Source organism: Hyperoodon ampullatus (genome assembly GCF_949752795.1).
Source record: "Hyperoodon ampullatus genome assembly, chromosome: 14".
Taxonomy (NCBI): domain Eukaryota; kingdom Metazoa; phylum Chordata; class Mammalia; order Artiodactyla; family Ziphiidae; genus Hyperoodon; species Hyperoodon ampullatus.
The window spans coordinates 16685418-16708539 of NC_136927.1; positions in this window are offsets into that span (position 1 = coordinate 16685418).

Here is a 23122-nt window from a genome sequence, read left to right on the forward strand (position 1 = left end):
GAGCTTCCTGGACCCGGTGTCAGAGGCTCTGAGCATCATGCCGGGGGGCCCGCGTGCGGCCTTAGAGGAGCAGAGCTGGGACCAGCCTCGCAGCCGCTTCTCCCGAGGGTGCCACCTTCTTCAGACAGGTGGCAGGGGAAGGTCTGTGAGCCTGTTCTCTGAGGGACTCCAGGTCGCTGGATCCCACTCAACCCATCCCAGGCCGGGTGGGAGCCAGGTCACCAGCATGATTTAATATCTGAGGGCAACTCATGCCAGCTCTAGACCCCAAGTCCGTTCTGAACTCCGTAGAATGCCCCAATCTGGCTTCTCTGATGTTTCCTCCTGACTGCTTGCTGGGGAGAACTCCACAGGGGTTTAGTGCCTTCTCATCAGAGAACTTGGGGTCACGTGACACCCCCTGACTGTGTTGGTGAAGGTGGCATCTGCCAGGTTCCTGCTGTCAAGTGACCAGGCTTCCCTTTCCATACTGAGTCCAGCTCAGTCTCAACAGGGAGAAGGGGGTCATCACCGCCCCCCACCCCCCAGGGAAATATCTGCATGTATTATCCTGTCCTCCTACTTTAAATTGCACCACCCCGCTCCCTTCCCCTTTCCTGTTTGCTTATTTTACCCCAAGGGCTTAGCATTCACAGATGGCTGCTGAGTTGAGGTTCCCTGTGTCTCCCCACTGGAATCAGCTCCGGGGGTGGGGCTGGGAGGGGGAGCTGGGTGTGTGACCTGGGCAGCCTGTGAAGTGTTTCTGGGGTCACGTTGAAAAACTGGGGCGATGAGACTGTGCTTTTACGGGTTTGTGAAGGATGAACGAGAAAGTAAGGAACGGGTTTCGAACCAGTGGGTGTTGGAGCACTTCTTCAAAGGTTCTTTTTCTTTAGGGCAAAGTTGAGTTAGTCTTATGTCTCATAATATACTGATTCCCCTCAAAGGAGGTATTTCCTTCCATCCCTTTCTCCCTCCCTCTCTCCCTCCCTCCCTCATTCCCCGATGTCTCTCTCTTCCATCCAGTCCACGCTCCCTGCCAGCCCACCGGTTTCCGTGCAGGGTCTGGGCAGCGTGCAGATCGGAGCCCCAGTGCTCCTGCACCTTTGTCCTGCCACCTGCTCTCAGATCCCAGCCTTCCTTTCAGCTTTCTCTCCTCGTCCACTTGAAATTGACGTTACCTTCTTGGCATAAGGTTATTTTCAGACCCTCCTTTCATGAGGCCTTGTCGCCCCTGGGGACAGATGCTAGAGCTCCCAGAGACCATGCAGAGAAAGGGCTGCCCCCAACCCACCCCCTCCTTGCATTTTCTCTTCTCCAAGGTACGCTTCCTGCTGCTTCAAGCCCTCCCCCACCCACTGCTAAGTTCCTGTTAAATACTGTCCAGTTGGTTTGGCCCATCTTTTTAGTCTGTTGAGACTCACGTGGTACTGATTCTGTTCACAGACCTGTTACCTTTTATTCCCAGTTACAGTAGGTCAACCACCTCATCCAAACACCATATACATGTTTTATGGGGTGAGACCTTCAAAGAGCAACCTTTCTTGGGACACTCAGAATAGAATTTATTTAACAAAATGTTAGATATCTATTCACGGTAGAAAGCAAGGCTCCTTTGCCGACACAGCGTCTGTTTTTGCAGAGAATGGAATTTATCAAGAAACAAATAGATCAGCTAAAAAGTATCCCCCCTGACTACCAATTCAGGATGGAATCGTAAAGAGCAATGCCTCAGTGAGGATTTTTATTATCTCAGATTATGTTTCTCTCACCTTGAGTCCTCGAAACACATCTCATTACTGGATCCATTCTCTACACATCCTCACAAAGTTGCACCTCGATCGCATAGCTCTTCCCCAGTGAATAACATGTCCCTTCCCTTTGATTAGTAGCTATTCCCCTGGGCACGCTCTACTAGCAAATATAGAAGTTGTCAGAAATTCAAATACAACATTGGTGATGAGAAGTTGATGGCTCTGCAACGTCCTAACACCCTGCACACACCGTGAAGACGAGTCAGGTGCCCTGTGTGGACACTTACGATACCCCCAAGGCGGGGTCATTCACTGACCAAGTGACCGAGGAGTGACCAGGACAAGCCAGATACGGCACCCTGGGCCCCTTTGAAAGTTTTTAGCGGGCTCGAAGGATGTCCCAGGTGACAAAAATAAGCCCTCTAGGCCCAGGAAGTCAGAAGGAACCATCTGAGTTTAGTGCTCCCTTGTCTGGCCCACTGTGACCCTCAGAAGCTTCATACCTCCTCAAAGCAGCTGGTTCTCAAATACACAGATGACAAGTCTGAGCCACAGAAGACAGGCATTGGACTCAACAAATGGAAATGACACTCGAGAAAATACAGCAAACAGAATGTGATTTCAGCACAGGTACGAAGTGGTACCAGTGATAACCCCGTATGAGGAAGCAGCTTTCCAATTAAGAGGGGAATTTTGGTATATTCAATAATGATACTTGGATTCAATTATGCTACTTGGATATAACTTTGGAACAAAATTAGATTCCTTTTTAATATCATTAGTATTTGTAGAATGTATTTTTGAGAAAGAAGTAAATATAAAAACCAATCTGTAGTTGGTAAGTAATAAGGCAAAAACTACAAAATTATTATACAAAATTGAAAGTTTGGATTACATAAAAATAATTTTCAAAATCTTCTCTATGATAAAAGGTATCACAAGCAAAGTTTTAAGGCACAGGAAAAACCTGGGAGAAAAACATCATGCATATTATATATATATATCATATAAAGATTTAATACCAGACCATAGAAAGAAGTTTGAAAATCATTTTAAAAGGCTAACAACGTGGAGGCCAGGATATGACCAGGTTATTCAGAGGAAGCTCACCAGCCAATGTAAACATCACCACTATTCAGGGAAATCCAAACTAAAACAACCATGAGATAATACTTTTCACCTATCAGACTGGCAAACATTAAGATGTGTGTGATGATTTCAAATGTTAGCAGAGGTGGGAAAACAGCTGTTCTGATTTGGGGAGTGCAAATCCGTACATCTATTTTGAGAACAATTTGATGTATTTATTAAAATAAAGAATAAGCACGGATTTTGACTCAGCGATTCCACTGCTCCGTGTCACTGTAGAGAAACAAGTGCACGCTGGAGGTGGAGGAAGATGTTCAGGGTGGTGGTGTCACCAGACAGGGGCTCAGGTCGCAGGGGCTGAATCGGGGGGCTGGTCCACGGGGAGGGGACTCATGGGGAGGGACTCTGTATTTTCACATTGCTTGACTCTTCTGTAATGTATTCAGGTACTGATTTAAAACAATAAATTGCTAGGTGAGAAAAACAGATTACAGAATAAACTTGTTTTTGAACAAAAATTATGCGTGGACATATGTATAATACATATGGGAAAGAAAACATCAAAACATTAGTGGTGCACAGTGGGATCGTAGATAATTTGAGACACTTTTTGGTTTCACTTCTCTTCATCTCCTGATTTTTCTACAAAAGCATAGATTTTCTCTGTAATATATTTTTAAAGGAGGCCGCTGCCTGGGAACCACCAGCACCCTGTGCTGATTTCGGAGCACCGTGAGCCTTGGGAGTGGCCGCGTTCTAGGCAGACCTCAAGCTGGTCCATTGGGAGGGCCGGGACCAGGCAAGAGGGGGACTGTCACGGTCTATGGGGACCTGTGGGATGTCCAGACCCCACATCCCTGACCGGAGGTGCCCTGTCTCCCCTGAGGTCAGGGCACCCCTCTCACCCCCTCGCTATGAGCCTGGGGGCTGGGTGGGGACCACGTGCCTGTGCGTTACCCAGACCCCCTGCAGATTCTGCCATTTGCTTGGACTCTCCATGTGGTTTGAGCAGGTCTTAAATAGAGCAAGACAGACGCATTACTCCAGGGTGGACCGTCCTGAGATTGACAGGACCCAGGCGGACGTGGCAGTGCAGAGGGTACCACGACCACCCCTGCTGCCCCCTGTGGACAGTTTGAGCCAGGAGGTCATCGCCCCCTCACTCATTCCCCCGCCTCCTGGGGTCATTGCAGGGGGCCTGGAGGTTCTGTTTGCGGAAGCCTCTCGGACGGGGATGGGACAAAGCAGAGCTGGATGGTCGTGTTTAAAAGGCCCTTAGAGACCCACAGGCTGCAGTGAGAAGGAACAGTTTCCAAGAAGGAACAGATTCCAAGACCAGTAGGTCCCTTGCTGGGAGTCTGGACAAAGCTGTATGAGGAGCTTTAGCCACTCCAAGGGGGCTTGGGACCTGAGTCCAGAGTGAGGGCCCTGGACTCGGCTGTGGTTCCAAGCGGCATCCACTTTCTCGAAATCTGAACCTTCCCTGGGCATCCATAGCCTGCCAGGCCGGGGTCACAGTCATGGCCTCTGAGGAGGAACTGGCCCAGGAATCTGGTCTTGCTTAACCGGCCGGGACTGGAGGAAACACAGGTCTCCGGACTCCAGATTTCCCAGGGATCAGATCCACCACGAAAGCCCTGATAAAAGGACACGTTGCTTTGGGGTTTTGACTAAATTATAAGTATTATGACTTGAGACCCCCAAGTCCTGTAGGGTCTCCATGCAGGCGGGCTGTGTTAGAAATATTGGTGGTAGGACAAGATTTCTGCTTTTGTTTCCAGGCTCAAGGAGATTTACTGAAAACCAGAACCTCGCTCTAGGTGTCTGGTCGGGACACGAGGCTCGTGTCACTGTGCATCCTTCTGCATCACGAGAAGCGCTGACCATCACTGAGAATCCAGTGGTTCCAGTGATTGAGGAAACAAAACCCTTTGCAACGCAAACCGTAGAGAGAAAATGTTTCTCATAAGCATTGGAGCAAATTGGGGAAAAGGGTATACATGGGTCACGCGGTGAACGTGACGGATTGTGCCAAGTGTCGCTGGTGCAGCGGCCACTGTCAGCAGGAGAGGGCCATCCAGAGTCAGCAGATCCTTCTCAAAACATGGAGGCAGAACGTCCTGCGGGTGGACCAAAAGCCACCTCCGTAGTCCTCTTCCAAAAGGTGGAGCCCAAATTCCAGACCGAGCTGAAGGTCCTGACCCTGGGACTGATTTTGCAAACAACAGCCAAACTGACTCAGGGTGAGCGCGGGGCAGCAGGCAGGGGAGCAGGGTTGAAGGGTCCTGGCGGAGCTCCAGCGCGAGTGAGGGTTCAAAGGACCGGCCCTGCCTAAACGCCTCGGGGAAAGTCTTCTGGCCCCTCAAGCCACGAGGCAGCCACGAGGCAGCCACGAGAGTGCCCCCGCTGCTCCCGCCCCGGCGCTGGGCCACGTACCAAGCCCCGCCCCCTCCCCGAGGGCTCCGGAGAGCTGGTGATTCTGTTACGCTGGAGCCCCCGCCGCGGGTCCTCCGCCACCGTCCACTCTCCTCGGAGTGTGGGAACATTCCTCATTCTCATATTCATCTTTTCGAAAAGATTCCTTTCCTCCAATTCTTCGTGAGCAGTGACCCCCCAAACCAATGGCATAACAGCGTGGTGCCGGGGTCACGGGCAAGGGCCTCTGTCTCTGGACTGTGAAGTAGGGGTCGCAGCCCATCTCTCAGACGTGCTACTGTTGATATCACTTATTTTAGCAGTTCTCCTTATATACACTGTTGGACAAATTCCACTGTCTTTCATTTGATTAACTCAAAGCCCGTTAGGATGTGGGAAGGACGCTGGGTCTCCATAGAGACAAGGCGGCGTGGCCGACTGGTGGTCTGCTGCCGTCTGGTTCTGCCACCTGTGACCTGGGCGGGGGCTGGACGGGGGGCAGTGGGCACACATCGAGGGCAGGATGGAGAATGGGGACTGTGGGCGTCTCCCCAGGACCTAAGGCTGACCTCTGAGGGGCCAGCGGGCAAGGGAGATGCCCCACCAACTCACACCAGCAGTGACCACAGGCATTCAGAGAAATCAGTGGCCACCCTCCCTCCCATGGGGCCATCTCGGTGCCCGTCCCTGAGCTGGACACCACGGGCAGGTGTGGGGTCCGGTCTCGGGGGGGCGTGCTGCCTGGGAGCCTGGGGGGAGATTCTGCAGAAGTCTGGCAAGACAGTGGTTCGTGCTGGGACTGAGGGACAGGGAATGTGAGCAGGTCGGGGACATATTTAGGCTGAGAATTGAGGCCTTGGGGCTGATTGAGGGGGGAGGTGGCAGCGATGGGGAAGTGGGTGACTATCTTTGTGAAGAGACGGCTCAGCCCCCCTCCCTCCCTGGCCCCCCAGACGTGGGCGGTTTATGCCTCTGGGTAACTTGGCTATTGCTTCACCCCGAACAATTCCATGGAGCATAAAAATCTTATTTTTTGAAAGCTGTAAACAATGACACATAGTCTAAATGGTCAATGCCAAGTTCAACAAAATAAAGACTCAAAAACATCAGAATTCCAACTTCCATGGAGGTGCATTCTAAGAGAAAGATGCATTCTGGCCATTCTCTTTGATCCTCAAGTGAGAGCCCGTGTCCTGTGTTTATTGTCACTGTTGGTACAGACTGGCCTGGTTGTACATACATTTAACTTAATGGTCTCTTGGTCATGAGGCTTGTCTTCCACCTGTAGCTCTGCGGCTGAGAGCACTGTGCTTTGTTTTCACAGAAGCGTCGCAGCGCTACAGGGGGAAATGAGGCCAAGCTGTGCCCCGGAAGGCTTCCTTGGTGCCACAGGGAGGGAAACCCTGTGTTCCCATGTCAGTTATCATAAGGACAAAGGCAGAAGGGATGTGTGAGGGGAGGGCGGGGATGAGAGGGAGGCGCCGTGTGGACACCTGGGGCAAGCACTCAGCCTTGGGGGAATGACAGGTGCAAAGGCCCTGGGGCAGGGAGAACAGCTGATGGGGCCACTGGGTTGGGGGTAGAGGCACAATGCAAATTAAAGCAATGAGATACAAGTTCACTCCTGGCAAAGCGACAAAAGTTAAAAGTCCAAGAATCCAAGTCTTGGGGACCAGGTGGGGAACTGGGAATTCTCAGACTCCATTGATGGGAATAGAAACGGGCTCAGCTGGAAGGCAGGGGCGATCGCAGGTGAGAACCGGGACTGCAGCTGCCGAGGTGGTGAATGGGGCATTCCAGGGCCCGCACCACGGCCCCGCCCTCTATCCCATGGCTGCCCCAGCCAGGCCCCTAATTCCCCCATCCATCCATCCTACTCATCTCCCAGATGGAGCTCAACCCAGCCTGAAGGGGACCAGGGGACAGGGATGTAGGCGCACGTGGTCACTCGGACAGCAGGCCACAGCAGTGGTTTCCTGTCCCGTACAGCCTGGGCATGGATTCCAAGGGCTTCACTGGGTCTGTGGATGTGGAGAATGGGGTGGAGGAGTACAGAACTGAGAAGAGCAGAAACAGGACAGACCTCAGGACCCTGGGTGGAGGAGGGGGCACTGACACATTCTGAACAAGAACCCCGGATGTGGGACCAATGGGCACCAAGGCTGAGACCAGATGCCCAGGCCCGACACTGAGCCCACCCCGCTGTCTGTGTGGTCCTGGGAAGCTTCCTTCTGGCGTCCATGTCCCAGTTTTCTCCTCCAAATGATGGGATAACAGCAGCGGCTTCAGCCTTTGTGGGGACCAGTGAGGCACCCCACACAGGAGCCAGGAGAGGCCTTGCTGTTGGAGCTGATGCTTCAGCTTCAGCCGCTGTAACCGAGTGGACAGCAAATGACCAGCCTGACCACAGAGGGGTGGGCGGTGTCTATGGGGAGAGTCCGCACCTTCTCCCTCTCTTCCTTCTCTTCCTCCTACAGGGCTGGTCCTCTCATACTCACAACCCTCGTGGAGGCATCTCGTGATGTCAGCTCCAAGAACCTTTCTGGGCATTTAGAACAGGGGTCAGCAGCCTATGACCCTTGGCACCAATGTGGTTCCACCTGGTTGTGCACAGCCAGGGGTTTTGTTACTGGCCAGACCCGAAACCGAACTCAGGCTGCTCGTCGCTCAAAAGTCAGTGCTCTAGAGACAAGGGCTGGTAGAAAAAGAAGAATGTTTTATCCAGGAAGCTGGAAACCTGGGGAGATGGCGGACTAGCATCCCCCACACCGTCTCCCCTTCGTCAGTTAGAGGGAAAGGGGTTTTACAGGGGAAAAGCGGGACATTTCAGGGGTGTATGGCGGGGGCTACGTGCAAAAGAGCACGCCAAGCTCTGAAATCATATTGATTGTCATCTTGGTCGTGTGGTGGTCTGGTCAGTGTCATCTTGATTGTTTTCAGCACAGTTAATCTTCAGTTCCAGGGTCGGTTTTTTCCCGTTTCCTTGAGACCACTTCTCAGAATTATGCAGGTCACATACTCGGGGCTGCACGGGATGGGGCAGCTGGTGTCATGGCTGCAGGCTGGTCATCATGAAGTTAGCTTTTTCCTCTGGTGGCGGTTATAGTATCTGCAAAACAGTTTAGGAATGTGTCTCAGATACTGTTATCTGTGTCCTTCAGGGAGGAACTAGGAGTCCTGTGATTCTATCGTCCTGATTATTAACTGCTTGAGCCTGCTCTTTGTGACTCAGGGGAGGCCTGGGAGACTTCAGCTTTTCTACAAATGAGAGGCAGGCAGAAGACATGGGGGCGGGAGTTGTCCCGGGGAAGGTCCCACAGGGTCCTGCTTGATTACAGTTTTTACATTTTTAGTTTTTTTTTTTTTTTTTTTTTTGGCCACGTCATACAGCTTGTGGGATCTTAGTTCCCTGGCCAGAGATTGTACTTGACCCCCGGCAGTGGAAGCGCGGAGTCCTAACTACTGGACTGCCAGGGAATTCCCAGTTTTTACATTTTTAGGTGGTTGGGAAAAAAACCAAGAGGATGTTAGTATTGCATGACATGGGAAAATTCAAAGTCCAGTGCCCACAAACCCCGTTTACTTGGCACACTGAGATGCCCACCTGCTTGTGTTTGCCTGTGTCTGTGTTCACGCCTCGGCTGCTGCTGACCAGTGTGACAGAGACTGAACGGCTCTCGAAGGCTGACCACTTATGTCTGCTCCTTGCAGAAGGCGACCATGGCCGACAGGACTGCCCTGCAAGGAAGCCAGGTCAGCCCGAGGGTCAGCAAGGGCGCGGCCACCCTCTGTGCCTGCTTCACCAGCAGGGACCTCCTGACCTAACTTGGCCTTTCCCTTCCACTGCCGTGATAGCCGGTCTGGAAGCCGAGGGTGGACGGTGCTCAAGAGAAGCTTGGGGATGCGGGGGACAAGGTGCCTGGAGTGACGTGGGCAGCTCGTGGTCAGAGATCCCAGGTCTGGTGGCCCAACAGCAGTGACAATGCCTCCCTGCGGTCCCAGCCTCTGGGAATGTTCACCCACAGCTCCCGGGACCATTTGGGAAAAGCTTCACTCAGGGAGGTCTTGCCAACAAGCGGGTTGGCCATGTGCATCTTGAGTTCATCATGGGTCCAATTTTAGGCATTTTTCTCATTACTTTCACAAAAACCTCAGAGTCAAGAAAAATCATGCGGTCCTACGGTGGTCAGTGAGCTGAATGGGTGACCGAGTGGTCCTGAATTGCGTGAGCCTGGGCCGTGGACGGGTGTCTGGTGTCCTCCGGCTCATGCTCCCTTCGGACACCAGGTCAACCCGACCTTCTGCCTCTGAGCCGTGACCCACGGACCCAACTCATGTGATCCACTTCCTACCAGGTTGGTGGAAAGAGCCAGGGGTGGGGCGCTAATGCACATGAACATGAAAGCTGAAACATCCCCATGTGCTTTAGAAGATGCTTATTTACCTAAAGGATCTTTTCAGAGTGAAGTGGGGTCAGCAGTGCTATTTTTATGTTCACTTCTATTTGTTTATTTATGTACTTATTTTTATGAAGTATTTCAAACATACAGAAAAGTACCTCAAACTATTTACAAATGACGATTTGTGTTTTTTTCATTGTGGTAAAATATACAGAATGTACCATTTAGCCATTTTAGCCACCTTTAAGAGTGCAGTTCTCTGGCATCAAGCACATTCACGTTGCTGTGCGACCATCTCCACCATCCATCCCCAGACCTTTTTCATCTTCCCCAAAACTCAGTCCCCATCAAACAAAAACTCCACATTCTCTCCTCAGCACCATTTGATTTTAAAGATTTAACCTCGTTGAAAATACACAGCTAACATGTTGACTTTAGCCACTGTCTAGTGGACCACTGTATGAATATATCGCAGTTTATCTATTTTGAAACTGGTGGATATTTAGGTCATTTTAGTTTTTACTTGCTGCAAACAGTGTTTTCAAAAATACAGGAATGATCACATTGTCATCGGTATAGAGGCTTGGAGATCCTAGGTGAGACATTAAAATAGGAAAACAGCGAGAGGGAGGATAAGGACGGGAAGGTAGGTCAGTCACAATGGGTTTAAATATAAGATGGCATCCTTCCAGCAGCTCTGAGCGTGGGCTGTGCTGGCCAGGCTGCTGGCCCCCTGGCCAAGGCTGACCACAGAAGCAGGTGCATTAAGGCTTGATGTGGCAGCACAATAGCTCCTGGTTTCACCCACATGGACTATTTCTACACAATAAGCACCCCTGGTTTAGGGGGTAAGTAAGGTTTGTTGTTAGAAGAAAATGAATTGAGGTAGAACTTGGCTTTTGCCCAAAGCGACCTGAGGCAAGAACGTGGTTCTTCACAAGTTGTGGTAATGTCCTCTGAGTCACCCTGGACAATGGCTTCCCCAGAGGGGAGCAGAGACCTGAAGGAAACACTAGCAGGACTAGTTATTGGCTCCTGGCAGAATTAGTCCCGAGGATCACTTAACTGACCCACATTTATTTGGAAAAATGAAGGAGGTGAATTTTCTTCCTGGTTGCAGGCAGTGTTTCAGGTGGGGAGCATGTATGTTCCTGGGGGGGGAACATATATGTTCCTGGTGGGGAACATATATATGTTACAGGTGGGGGGCATGACCAGTCCTGGTGGGGGGCACATAAGGTATGGGGGAGGCAGGATGGCATAATGAGAGGATGATTTCATAGGCAGACAGCGATGGGTGATTGGTGATGTGTTGGAATTCTGGAATCGTCACAGCTGTGTGTCTGTAAGTGGGGAACCCATGTTCACGAAGCTGTAGTTTCTGCATTGGATGAGTTGGGTATCAATAGGACCCACCCAAAGAATTTGTCTTAAGGAATAAATGAGATGACATTTTGAGAAGAAAAGGAACCGACAGGCAGCATGGAGCACATGCTGCATACATAGTCGTGGTCATTATAATAATAGTAAGACTAGTAACAGCGAAGATGGTGGAGAGCTCGTCGTTTCCTTCCCAGTGTGTGGATTGGAATCTTAGGTCTCATCCACGTTCTTTCTTTCTTGGGGAGGGCAGGGATTCTCTCGGTGGGCCACAGACGGGCAGCCACCCCTTGGACGTTGTCTGTGGGCTGCTCCCCAGGGATCCGTCTGGCAGGGCTTTAGCAGCTTTACAAGGTGGCCATCTTTTGCTCAATGTCCTGAAGAAACCTTCTGAGGTCAGCCTTATGGGCACGTGTAGAGGACGCTGGGGGAGGCAGCACTGCCCCACAAGCTCAGAAGCACCACATCCTGCTCTGTGTCCACACTGACCCCGTTGGCAAAGGCTGGCTCCCCTGGCATTCCAGCCCACGGTGCTCTCTAACTGGCTCAGGGACCTTGGACTGATCAGGCTAACAGAGAACACGGGAGACCCGCTGATGAGCAGGGTGGGCAGTTCCAACACCCTCCAAATACCAGTTTTGAGCCCACCTCCTGCAGGGAACTCTCTCTGATAACTGTTGGTGGTGCTGTCTTTTCATTTCCCTAACTTTTCATGTACTTTTCTTTTTTTTTTTTTTTTTTTTTTTTGCAGTACGCGGGCCTCTCACTGTTGTGGCCACTCCCGCTGCAGAGCACAGGCTCCGGACGCACAGGCCCAGCGGCCATGGCTCACGGGCCCAGCCGCTCCGCGGCATGTGGGATCTTCCCAGACCGGGGCACGAACCCGTATCCCCTGCATCGGCAGGCGGACTCTCAACCACTGCGCCACCAGGGAAGCCCTCATGTACTTTTCGACTTGACACATCATTAGAAACTTAGTGTCTGTGCTGGGATTTAATTGCACTTCGTGACTTAATGGTGCATCGGGTCACATGTGGTAATGTCACTGTGACAGAGTCTGTTGCTGCTGTGCCCAAATCTCCTCACCATTAACTTGTCAGGGCACACCGTCTCCAGCTGCCTGTCTGGACATTTCTTTGTCTGAGCACTTTCTCTGGTCACCTGATGCAGCTTTGTTGCCCATGGCAGACTGGAAGTGCCAAGGAATTAAAAGCCCAGGAGGGCTCTCGACCCAGGGCTGGAGGGAGGGGTGGGTGTGTTAATACCCCAGTTCTCTCGTCTCAGGGCCGTTGCAGGGCGTGCTCTACACTGTCTCCCCACAAAGGCTGCACTGCAGTTGCCCACATGGTATCTTGCTTGATGGGCCACTTTTATTTGCTGCCTTCCCTTCTTTGAATCAATTTCTCAGTCCCTACCTGAGTCCCTGGGCTCACCTTCCAAATGAACTCGCACTTGGATCCTTAATCTAGAATCAGCTTCTGGAAGAACTCACCTAAGATGCCTTCTGAATTCTTCCATGATCAGTGGAATAATTGATGGAATTTCATGACCAGGTATCAGCACCATCCTGACCAAACATGACCCTACTTACTCATCCCCTTTTTTGTTCTGAACAATGACTTCATATCATAAGGCAAATGGTAAGATTTGGACTGAGTGGGAAGCCGGCTCTCCAGCCCCCGAGGTGTCCTGGAAACACAGCCCGGCAACCGTCACCCCCGTCTCTGCTTTCTCTCCATTGTCGTGCATCCTCAGTTCTATTTGTTCAGGCCCCATAGTCCCCACTACCTGGTATAGTTTATCTGGAACAGTGTCTCTCATAAGTTTACCTGGAATCCTCCTCCGCCTGGGAGACCCTCGGGGGTGGGGGGTGGGGGGTATTTCAGGCTTGCAGAAAGGTTTAACACTGAAAAAATGGTTCACAGTCTTTCTCTGTGTGACTTACCTGCAGGTCAGTCACCTGCAGTTAACCCTGACCATATCCATATCACATGGCAAGGTCTCTGCTACCTGAGCTGCTAGGTGAAAGGTGTGGATGAGTTTGACTTGTTAGTCAACTGCGTTTAACATTCTCTTAACTGAATTTACATATTTAGTCATTATGGATTTTAAAAACTCGACTGGAAAAAATATTGCCCTAAAGGGTATTATAGGGACAATTGATGGAAATTAAATATGGACTATGCTTTAGGTAATAGAATTGCATCAATGTAAAATTTTCTGCTTTTGATAGTAACTTTATAGGTATGTAAGAAATTGTCCTTGTTTTTAGGAACTACACACTGAAATTAGCAGCAAACTAGAGGACAGTTTCTCCTAATAACTCTCAAACAACTAAGAAAAAATATAAATCCATATATATATATACCTATATGTATCAGAGAGAGAGAATGATTAAGGAAATGGGGCAATATATAATTAACTGGTGAATCTGGGTAAAAGGTGAAGAGGCGTTCCTTGTACTATTCTTGAAACTTATTTTTTAAGTTTGGGAAATTAAATATGGACTATGCTTTAGGTAATAGAATTGCATCAATGTAAAATTTTCTGCTTTTGATAGTAACTTTATAGGTATGTAAGAAATTGTCCTTGTTTTTAGGAACTACACACTGAAATTAGCAGCAAACTAGAGGACAGTTTCTCCTAATAACTCTCAAACAACTAAGAAAAAATATAAATCCATATATATATATACCTATATGTATCAGAGAGAGAGAATGATTAAGGAAATGGGGCAATATATAATTAACTGGTGAATCTGGGTAAAAGGTGAAGAGGCGTTCCTTGTACTATTCTTGAAACTTATTTTTTAAGTTTGAAATTATTTCAAAATAAAAATTACACAAAAGAAGTGTGCTGTGGACAAGGTCTATAACCAGAGGACCTGCTGCAGCACATGGGGAGCAAGTAGGGTCCTGCCACTTATCTTTCAATCACGACCTGCTTCTTGTCCTATTTGCCTTAATGCGTTAAAGGCAGGAAGGCTTTAGACACAAGTGGGGGAGGGACAGAGTTCCTTCCTCCCCCCCCGGGGCCAAGGCCCGCACCTGCCTGGACCGCGCTGCCCTTCCCCTCCCGCCACACGGTGGCGCTGTTGCAGGCAGCACGTCCACCGGCAGTTGTGCGGAGTGGGCCCCGAGCTGCCTGACACCTGCTGGGCTCCTTGGACTTGGAGGGAAGGCTGACCTGTGACTATGAGGTGCCGTGGTGGTGGCTGATGTCCCCGGGGACGTGACAGGACTTCATGATGTTGGCATAGCTCTGGCCTCGATGGAGGCTGGGTTTGGTTGGGAGGAAGAGCTGGGGAGGGCAGGCAGGTGGGCGCGCCTGGGTGGGCAGGGGTGTGAGTGGGCAATGCACTCGGAGCACGTGATAGTTAGGAGCGGAGAGTGCTCACGGAGTGTTTGATAGTTTGGGACCAGGGTGGTGCCGCCTGCCTGTGTGTGAGCAGAGCCCGCGGTAGGTGCTTGATGAGCACGCAGGGAATTACAGATTCCGCAGCGGTTAGACACTTACTGCTGCAGAAAGGGCTGAAGCCCTGCATCCGTCCTGTATCCAGACCTCTGAAATTTGACTTTGCAGTTCACTTGTTTCCTCTTGAAGCTGAACTGACTTGCTTTGGCCGATAGAACAGGCAGAAGTGATGCTGGACCGGTTCTGAGACGAGGCCCCCTGAGGCCTCACATGCTCCCGCCCTCCCTGTCTGAATGCTGACCAGCCATGTAAACAGGTCCATCCTGGCCTTCTGGAGGGTGAGAGGCTATTATGGCAGAGATGAGCTGTCCAGGCTCAGGCCCTCTGGGCCAGCCAGCCCCTAGCTGAGCCAGCGGCTCACCCAGACAGGAGGGGGCCCAGCTGGGATCAGATAACTGCCCAGGTGAGCTTGGCCAGATGGTGAGAAGAGCACACCCTGTTGTTCTGAGCCACTGTGGGCTCTGAATCATGTACCTCCCCCACCACCCAGGGCCAAAAAAAAAACATGTCCGCGTCCTAATCCCTGGAACCTGTGAATACGTTACCTTCCACAAAAGGAGAAGGATCTTGAGATGGGAGATTATGCTGGATCATCCACGTGAACATGATATAATCAGAAGGGCCCTTTTAAGAGGGATAGAGGAAGGTCAGACAGAGAGGAGGAGATGTGATAACAGTGACAACAGACAGGAGATTGGAAGGATGCAGCCACAGCAAGGAATGTCAGGCACTTCTAGAATCTGGAAGAGGTGAGGAATGCATTGTCCCCGGAGCCTCCAGAGGGAACCAGCCCCAGGTGATGCCTGGATGTTAGCCCCATAACAACTCATCTTGGACTTCTGACTTCCAGAATTGAAAGAGAATAAATTTGTGATATTTTAACCATTAAATCTCTGGTCATTTGTTACAGCAGCAATAGAGAGCTTATACAGCCCCCAAACTTTGGGGCAGTTTGTTATGCGGCAAAAGCTAATGGATACATGTACATACCCCGTACCCTTGTGGGTGCTTTACAATGAGAAAGAGAGGAAAGGGATGGTACTGACCTGGGTGGGAAGGGGGTGCACCGAGAGGCACCAAAAAGTAATGTTTCCCAGACATTCTGATGAAAGCGTTTTACAAGACACTTTTTTTTTTATCACCTAAATGACCATCTTGAAGTCATTCATTTACTTGTGAATTGATTAATTAACAAGCACTTACACGCCATGTCCTGGGGTGGGAAGTGAGACATTCTCTGTGCCCTCGTGGAAATTGCTGTTGCCCTGACCAGGGCAACTCCTGCAAGAGCTGCCCGGCTTGACCATGTGCAGGGCTTTCCATGTAAGGGCTTCGGCCAAGTTTCCTGAGGGATCTGGCCTCGCCGCGCCCCCATCCACCCCTCTGCCCAATTCCAGGTGCCCGCCCCACAGACCTCCCTGGCCGTCTGGCTGGCGAACTTCTCTCTCATTTACTTCTGAGAAACAAGCCAGTCTCAAGGTTACAGCCACATCTTCCTCCCAGCTGCGCCTCCATCTTTCCCCTTTGGCTAGGCATATGTGTGGATAACTGCTGGGAAAGCGACCCTCTCAAAGGCCTCCAGGACCCCCAGGCTGCCCTTGCTTCCTCAGGGAAGGCTTGGGAGTCTATGTTAGGCTTGGGCCCAGAATCCCTTCATGCTATCTGGGGAATTCTCTACTTGCATCAGGAGCAAAGTGCTATGAGAACAAGGGTGTGGGCCCCGCCAGCAGCCTGTCGGGTCACTGTTTTAAGAGGAACGAGTGGATTGGGCGCTGGCACAAAGGGGGGTGGGAGGACCAGGGAGAGGCCTTGGCATGGAGTGTGAGGGAGGGCGCGGAGGAGGGGGCTCCGGGGAAGCTCTGGTGGAGATTCTGCACTTAGAATCTGCAGACACAGACGCCGACTTATGGCCTTGTCGCAAGTCACAAGAGCGAGGTGGGAAAGGACAGCAGAGCGGGGACGAGGATGGAGTCCACGGGATGACAACCGAGCCCTCCTTTCGATTCAGCACAAGGGTGAAGGTGACCAATGGGGAGGGAGGGCTGTGAAGGGTGTCTGGGCTGTGGACTGAACAAACCCAGGGGGTCCAGGCTCCGAACATGCTGATGCCCGGGGCTCAGGAATCTTAGAGCCCACCCACCTGGCCTCTTCCATCTGGAGTGGACTGGTCAGAGGTAGTTCACAGGATTGGAGAGTGGCTCTGTGCCAGTAGCTGGCAACGAACCCTGGTACCAAGACCACAGTCCTGGATGGAAAACATGGCAGGTGCCTGGGGGCCGTGGGGCCGGCTCAGGAAGCTCGTCTGTCAGACGAGGTGGACCGTTTCCTGCCGAGGCCAGACCAGTCTTCCGCCCAGCACATTCTGGAGCTGGTGGCATGGAGGCAACCCTGGTCCCCCAGCGCTGGTGCACATGCTCCCAGGAGATGCAGAGCCAGTGACCGTGAAGCCACAGGTAGCATGATTTTTGATTTTCTGAACGATAAGAAATGCACGTGTCGTTCAGACCACACTGCAGGTGCCACTGGGTGGGAGGCCGTGCCCACTGGACAGATGCCCTGTGTCTAATCTGGTCCCTATAAGCAGAGCCATGGCAGGACATGGGGGCCGGGGGTGTACCTGGGGGTCCCAGGAAGCAGGAGATGGGGAAGTGAGAGGGGCTGCAGGAGGGAGTGTTCATGAGCCGGGCCCGCTGGGGCTGGTGGGGCTGGCAGAGCAGTGCCCAGCGGGGCGGGAAGCCAGGCATCTGCTCCCCGTCACCTGTTCCCTGGATCATCATTCGCCGGCCTGAACCACATGTCTGCTGGGGCCTGGCTCTGGGGGTACGCCTGCATTTCAGTTTTACTTTATTTTATTCATCCAAGAAGTATTTATCCTCTTCTCGCTGCCCCTGATATCTAAAAGCGTTCTTCCTTCCATTTGGAGCCTAAACTTTCAGGTTTCAAGTTTTTTTTCTTGCTTTTTTTCTATGACTTGGTCATCCCATTGCCAATTCTCTGGGCAATTAAAACTATTATGAAGAGTATCTGCTCATCAGAGGCCAACAGACTTGTTAAGTGTTGCATGCGTGTGCGTATGTTCATGGGTGTGCATGTGCACCTGTGTGCACGCACACGGAATGTCTATCCCAGCCAGGAGAGCGTGTGGGGGAGACAAAGGGGAGGCGACAGCAGGGCGTGCTTTCTCCGCAGACGTGCAGAGCAGTCACGCCCCCAGGCCACGTTTCTGGGGACGGGCACTAGTTTGCTTTGGCTCATATCCAAGGACCTCACTTGGGTGCCATTTCTACATTGGCCTAAAAACAGGCTCCGAGTGTTTGGGGGCCGGGCAGGAGCAGACAAGGAACAGAAAGGCCAGCTCTCAGGTGAGGTGAAGGCTGGTGGGCAGAGGTGGGCTTCGTCTGGTTTTGGGCAGGGGCTGGTATCACCCGGCTCTGTGGGGTCTCTACTCAGTGGGACCATCTGGACCAGGGCGATCCCCCCAAATCTAAAAACTCATCCCCAAAATACTAACACATTACATGTGTATATGTGCACACACACATATTCTATACCCGTGACACTGAAGTGGTATATTATCTGGATAATAGAATACCCATCAAAATAAAAAGATAATAGAACAGGGCTTCCCTGGTGGTGCAGTGGTTGGGAGGCCACCTGCTGATTCAGGGGACACGGGTTCATGCCCCGGTCTGGGAGGATCCCACATGCCGCGGAGCGGCTGGGCCCGTGAGCCATGGCCGCTGAGCCTGTGCTCCACAACGGGAGAGGTCACAACAGTGAGAGGCCCACGTACTGCAAAAAAAAAAAAAAAAAAAAAAAGATAATAGAACAAAGATGAAATAAACAACATTTAAAATAATTTGTATTATTTATTATTGTGGACACAATCTCTCTTTATTTTATTTTAACTAAATGGTATTGGAAACATTAATATGATGGAATGACTGAACATGCACTATTAGTTTTATGAATCCTGACCACACTTTCTGAAGCAGTGATTCAAACTTCTGGGTTTAGGGCACTTTGGGACCTGGTTCTACAGAACCCTGCCCTGGCTGTTCTGGCTGAAGACACAGGCACCAAATTATGTTTGCAAGTTTTCTCAGTGTACAGATATGGCGGTTTTTATATGCAACGTGTTTATACGTTTCTGGTAACAAAATCGCATGAGGATGGAAAACATTCTACATTTTTCAATCACTCCATGGGATGAGTTTCTGTGGAAAGCAGTCCCTTTCTCCTCCTCTGTGAAAACGCCACGTTTTCCTTGAAAAGACAGCTTCAGTGGGTTTATTTTTTCAGAAACTTTGCCAGGCTGCTCTCAGTGACTTGCCTTTGTCCACAGAGGACAGTGCAGCTAAAGGAGTGTCCACCTTTTTGTAAAAGAGAATTGCCCACCTGGTCTCTAGAATTGCTTGTCCGAGTACACAGATCCACGCCAGCCGAGGGGCGTAAAGCTTTACAAGGTCACCCCCGTCTCATGTCAAAGTACTGCCAAGATCCTCCCGTGTCTGTATCCACACACCAGGCACATGAAAACCACCACATCGGGCAGAGGCCGCAGACCAGCCTCTCCCCACTGAGGCTGCCCAGGCTTCCCAATGGCTAGTGGACGTTTGTGACGGTAGTACTTGTCCACAAGCATCAGTCCTTACACTGAATACTGGGAGGTGCTCTGTCTTACATTCTGGTGACATTAATGTAAAGAAAGCCCTGGTGTCCTTTCCAGGTCTCGCTGGACTTTCTCACACACTCTTAGGGTCACGCGGTCCACACTGGGGACCCCTGATCTAGGCTTAGTGCTGATGGGAAGGAGCTTCAGGTTCTATTGCCTGAGCAAGCGCCTGCACAAGTGTCCTCTGGAAACTGGCCCCAAACCTTCCTGGCACACTGGTCAGGGCAAGTGTGACCAGCACTGTCACACTGACAGGGCAGATCCTCCCACCAGACTCTGCTGTGCTGTCTGCTGATGGGTCACCAGGTACGTGCTGGGAACAGTAGATGTGTGTTTCTGATGCGTGTGAGTTTGTTAGGTGGGTGCATTTATTCCCATCTTAGAGATGGTAGGACTGAGACCACAGGGTGGAGAGCGGCAGGGTGGCCCTGCCCCACGCCCGGTCCACTAGTCCCCGGCCTCCATCTCACCTCCTTCCATCAGCTGCCTGGCTTCTCTTCCCTTTGGCGGTGGGAGGGGCACCTCCACCAAGGCAGAGTTTTCTAACTCTTTCTGCAACGAAACATTGCCCTACTTGCCAGAGCTGGTTCCAAGATGCCCTGTCCCTCCCCTCTCCGGGCCGGGGGAGGACGATGGGCATTTGGGGCCAAAGCCTTTTGGGGCTGTGTGTCAGAGCTGATTTTTCACAAGGCCTGGCCCTTCCTTGTCCTCCTCTGGGAACTGCCATCCGCAAGCCTGGCCGCTAGTTTGTGGAGCTGGTCTCTGCTCGTCAGCTCTGGGCTTCTCCACCAGGCCCCGGGGCCAACGCAGCTCCTCTGGTTTGAGAGCTCTTCTGACCCCTCGTGGACCCTAATCCCAAACCAACGAAACCCGTAGAGTTTACGTTCATGTACTCCGCCAGCAAGGACTTCCTGTTTTTAAGTTCAGGAGAGTTCTTTAAAAACACAAACAAATGGAAGATGTTTTGGACCTTGAGTAAATATTCCCTTAGAGCATTTTGTGTGAAACATGAATAAGCAACATATGGGCTACGTTTCCTTCAAAACACACACGTTTCAAGGAAAGGGAACTAGAAAAACACATCCTAGATTTCTGCTGAGAGGAAGAAGATCTGGAAAAATTACAAATATTTTTTTCCAGTGGTTAATTCGTTAGTTATAGCGGCTAAATACAATTTCTGGGGCTGGTATTAGAGGGAGGTCCACGCTGCAAGATCTCTGCCCCATCATCCCCCATCTCTGGCCCCCCTGCCCCGGCCCCTGTCCTCCATCCCCCATAGGGTCTCTGTCCACTGCTTGCAGAACTTGGCATCAGCCCCAGAACCCAGGCCCGCTAGAGCTGGTAGGAGGGCAGGACCACCTCCTGATTTCCCAAGTGAAGACTGGTTGCCCGGAGACAGTCTCCAAGCTTGTTCGGGGTGTAGAAGCTTCTGCTGGAACCACCACCACGGTCTCTGCTGCACGTCAGCCATTGGGCACAGAGAGGGAAGCACCTAAACACACAAGAGCAGCTGGCAGCTCGCCTCAGGCCCCTTTCTCTTCTGCAGGCAGAGGAGACCGGCTTGAGTCAGTTGAAATGGAAGGGGGATTTCCTGGGAAGAGGCTGGGGTTTCTCCAGGCAGCGTGGAGTGAGCAGGTCTGGGGCCTCCCCTCTGCGAACCATCACTGATGGGGCTCCGCTCTCAAGGCCGAGTCACCTTCCGGGCCTGGTGCGGTGCCCTTCCCCCACCCCAGGGCAACCTCCCCACTCCTCTTGCTGCCCGCTTGGTAGGTGCCATGGCCCCAAACACCCCTCACCAGACTCTCATGATGGTTTGGTGTCCACAGCTTTAGTTATATGCCTCCGAAGTACACCCCCCACCCTACCCTTCTTTCTTTGGAGAAATGTGTATTTAAAAAAAACAGCAGTTAGCGCTTTCCCGGTGGCGCAGTGGTTGAGAGTCCGCCTGCCGATGCAGGGGACGCAGGTTCATGTCCCGGTCCGGGAGGATCCCACATGCCGCGGAGCAGCTGGGCCCGTGAGCCATGGCCGCTGAGCCTGCGCGTCCGGAGCCTGTGCTCCGCAATGCGAGAGGCCACAACAGTGAGAGGCCCGCGTACCGCAAAAACAAAAAAAACAAAACCCCCCCCAAGAACAGCAGTTAATCCAGCAACAGCTCATCATTGATTTCAACCCCGGCACTGGTCAAAGGACTTACTGTGCATGATCTCATTTAACTTGCACAAACTCTCAGAGGTCCTGCTATTGTGTTCTGTTGTCATCAGCACTGCAATAGGAAACTAACTCACAAAGTGTTCCAGCCAGGAGGGGACTCGGCACATCACTTTAGCTGCACCTCCCCAGGGCCATGGTCACGGGGTGTCTGGCTTGCACCCCACACACCCAGCACAGAGTCTGGGGCGGCCTGCTCCCTGCAGGGCCTGGCCGGGGAGGGAAAGGCAGGGTTTGGTGAGACTGTGTAGGCTCAGAACAAGCCGTTATGTGCCACGTTCAAAAGCCTCACGATCAGGACAAATGACCCCTTCCAGCAAGTCCTGAGCCCCACTCCCTACCATGCCCTTCTTCCGGGGAAGCTCAGCCTATGGCTGGAATGTAAGCTCCCACCTTCTGTAGGGTCTTTGCCTTGTCGAGAAGTTCCGAGCAGGGACCCGCTTGCACAAGAGTGTGCTGTCAGGAAATCCGTCTCACGGTGGCCCTGATGACGGGTTAGCTCAACAGGCACTTCAGGCAAGTGGGTCATTTCACCTTCCTGCCGGGACCAGGGACAAAAACACAAAGAGCAGAGCGGCCGACAGGAGGGCGCAGGGAAAGGGGACGAGCACGGGCCACCCTAAGCCTGCATCCCTGCATCCTTCCATCATGTTTCCTGAACTTGAGAGGGAGTGGTGGGGCTGGAGGGGAGGAAGGGGACTATCCTCTTCCCTCCTTGTCTTTTCCTCCCCTCCCCTCCCCTCCCCTCCCCTCCCCTTCCCCTCCCCTCCCCTCCCCTCCCCTCCCCTCCCCTCCCCTCCCCTCCCCTCCCCCTTCCCTCCCCCTCCCCCTCCCCTCTCCTCCCCTCCCCTCCCCCTCCCCTCCCCTCCCCTCCCCTCCCCCTCCCCTCCCCTCCCCTCCCCTCCCCTCCCCTCCCCCCTCCCCTCCCCTCCCCTCCCCTTCCCCTCCCCTCCCCTCCCCTCCCCCTCCCCTCCCCTCCCCTCCCCCTTCCCTCCCCTCCCCCTCCCCTCCCCTCCCCTCCCCTCCCCCTCCCCTCTCCTCCCCTCCCCTCCCCCTCCCCTCCCCTCCCCTCCCCTCCCCTCCCCTCCCCCCTCCCCTCCCCTCCCCTCCCCTTCCCCTCCCCTCCCCTCCCCTCCCCCTCCCCTCCCCTCCCCTCCCCCCTCCCCTCCCCTCCCCTCCCCTTCCCCTCCCCTCCCCTCCCCTCCCCCTCCCCTCCTCTCCCCTCCCCTCCATTCTCTTTCCTTCCTCCCTCCATCCCCGCCATCTTCTCTGCCCCTCTTGCCCTCCTTCCCTCCTCGTCTCTCTCCTTGTTCCACAGAGGATTCTGAGACAGCTGAAGTAAGTCTCTACAATCTATTCTTTGGGTGCCAGGCCCCTGGGTTCATGAAGACATGCTGCTTTGTTCTGAGTCAGCAGGAGAGTGGGCCAAGTGTGTGGCCGTCACCCGCCCTGGAAGCCCCTGCGATGCTGCCGGGGGCCTCCGCAGACTGACCAGGCTGCTCTGCGATGGTCCGCCTTCCAGAGTTGGTCCTCAGGCACCGCTTGCATTCCTCTCCAGAAATGTGGGAATGTATGGGGTGTATCTGACCAGCCTTGTGGCCCTGGCCTGAGGCTGGCCCCAGGGTCTTCGTGGTCAGGTGCTGCCCTGAGGCTGGGGTGGTCTGCTGCCCCCAGGGCTTGGAAGGAGCAAGGCAGTTGCCTTCCTGCTCCAGGCGTCACCCTCAGGCTGGTCGGTGGCCTGGAGA